The sequence below is a fragment of the Myodes glareolus genome, chromosome 19 (genome assembly GCF_982192425.1).
Source record: "Myodes glareolus chromosome 19, mMyoGla1.1, whole genome shotgun sequence".
Classification (NCBI taxonomy): domain Eukaryota; kingdom Metazoa; phylum Chordata; class Mammalia; order Rodentia; family Cricetidae; genus Myodes; species Myodes glareolus.
The window spans coordinates 66639822-66642576 of record NC_142044.1 but is presented as its reverse complement, the minus strand read 5'-3'; positions in this window follow the sequence as shown (position 1 = coordinate 66642576).

Genomic DNA, 2755 nt, shown 5'->3' with positions numbered 1-2755 from the left:
CGCCCAGGTCTCAGACTGTCCTTGTTTCGGGTGCAATTCGCTTGGAAGGTGTGTCTTAGGGTGAGAAAGTCCGACACCCTAGAAGAGGGACGGGAAAACGAGATTGGGAAGTGGTTGTGTAAAGCCAGTAGAGAGAGAGAGAGACTGGGAGTCTCAGTCCTAACCTAGTTAGTGTAAACTTGGCCAGAGGGAATCCTTTGAGTTCCACTCGGGGACTGCAGCTGAGGCTGTTGAGAATTCGCTACAACTCCACAGGGCGGCGCTAAGAACGCAGAAAAGGAGTCTTCCATTCCGTTAGTGTTTCTCGCAATTCTAGGGAGCGGGGTCTATACCCAGACTAAGGAAAGAACCCAGGCTTTTCTGACTATATTAGGAACCCACACCAACAAAACAGACAGAGGAAGCAGGGATGGGCCTCATATACTGACTCCGGATCTGTCTTTGTCCTGTATGAACCTGAATTTTCTACCAGCAAGCAGGATCCTTTGAGACCTCCTGTATCCAAGTCCACCGAGGCTGAGGCTATGCCATCTACAGATCTGCTACCATACTCCCTCATCAGGACGCAAGTGGCCTATGTCTTGGGGCACTTGGTGTCTTGGAAGGGTACCTCTTCAACCGCAGAATCCAGCCCAAACACTGTAACTGACACACTTCTCCATCTAGAGGGTGGGCTAGAAAACCAAAAGAAAATAAAAGCCAAACTCAAACCCAGAGTCTGCACTGGGCCCGGATTTCTCACTTCTCCCCCCACTTCCCAGTCTTGCAGAAGACAGGAGGGAGGGTAGGATGTGGTTGAAAGAGGAAGGAGACAGGAATAGGCCCCCTGGGTTTATCAACTGAAGTAGGGCCCCAGTACAGCAAATAGGTTTTTCTACTTTGCAGCTTAAAAAAGGCAGAAGAGACCAGGGCTACAGAAATGTCTCAGTGGTTAAGAGCACTTTCAGAGACTCTGTGTTCAATTTCCAGCACCCACATGGCAATTAAGTACCTGAATTACTTCGTGGTGCCATGGCTTCCCAGGGCACGACGCATGCACATAGTGCACAGACATACATGCAGACAAACACCCGAACACATAAATAAATCAATTCTATTAGAGACAGAGATGAAAGGCTGTGAAGGATGAGGGCGAAGGTGGCCCTTTAGAGGAAGGAGGTACTCAGTAAGGGAACCCGTTACAACTCTAAGGACTTTAGTTCTTGATCCCTAGGACCCGGCCCCCTCAAGTGATCCATCTACACTGTGCCATGCACATTCCTCACTCTCCTGCCATACACACACAGAATAAATAGATTTTTAAAAAGAAAAAAATTAAATGGGTGGAAAACAATAGCTGGGCCCGGTGTGAGGAGGCTGGCAGGGAGAGGTCAGAAGGGATGAGCTGGAGAGGCTAGGAAACTGATATGCTCCAAACTTGATGTTTCAAAACAGAATCTGTCATCCACCCCTGTCCCTAAGCTTGGTCCTCCTTCCGTGCTCCTTATCTTTCCTTTTGGTGCCGGGAACTGAACCCTAGGTGTTCTGCCATTGAGCCACACCCTAGATCTTCTGTCTCATTGATCAACAGCCCCACCAAACCAACACAAAACATTTGTTTGTTTTTGAAACAAAGTCTCTGTTCCCTTCCTGACCTCAAAATGCCAGGAAGCCTACTGCTTCTAACTCGTTAGAGCTGGGATTGCAAGCAGGAATCAACAACTTGGTTTTACTTAAGCATCTATGGTTTTATTTTGTTTTGGTATGGCTTTATGAGACAGGGTTTCTCTATGTAGCCCTGGCTGTCCTGAAACTCATTACATAGACCAGGCTAACTTTGAACTCAGAGACCCACCTACCTCTTCCAAGTGTTGTGCATTGATTAATTAATTTTTAAAATCTTTTTGTTTGTTTTTCTCAAGACAGCATTTCTCTGTGTAACAGTCCTGGCTGGCCTGGAACTCACTGAGATCCATCTGCTTCTGCCTCCCAAATGCTGGGATTAAAGAAGTGTGCCACCACCATCTGGCTTAATTTATTTATTTTCAGACAGTCTCTTGTAGCCTGGGTTAGCCTCAGAATTACTTTGTAGTTGAGGATGACCTTGAATTTCTGATCTTTCCACTTCCTGAGTGCTGGGATTACAGGTATGTATGTACCAGCATACTTGGATTAAACAGTTCTGGGACTTGAACCCGGGACCTTGTACATTCTGGGCAAATACTGTACTTATATCCTCAGCCAAATTTAATTAATTGATTAGTTTATGTTTTTGTGGTGGTGGTGGTGGTGGTGGTGAGGTGTTTGTTTGTTTGTTTGTTTGTTTGAGCAGGGTTTCTTTATGCAACATCTCTGGCTGACCCGGAACACAGTTTGTAGATCAGGCTGGGCTCACACTCACTGAGATCTATTTGCCTATGCCTCCCAAGTGCTGGGATTAAAGATTTGCACCACCACCAACCGGTAAAATTTACTTTTTTTTTTTTTAAGTGCCAAGGAAGCTAGGTGGTGGTGGCGTGTGCCTTTAATCCCAGCACTCAGGAGGCAGAGGCAGGCGGATCTCTGAGTTTGAGGCCAACCTGGTCTACAAGAGCTAGTTCCAGGACAGGCTCCAAAGCTACAGAGAAACCCTGTCTCAAAAAATTTTCAAAAAAGGAAACTTACTTTATTTTTTAAAAGATTTACTTATTATGTATACAATATTCTACCTGCCTGCCAGAAAGAACACCAGATCTCATTATAGATCATTGTGAGTCACCATGTGCTTGCTGAAGAT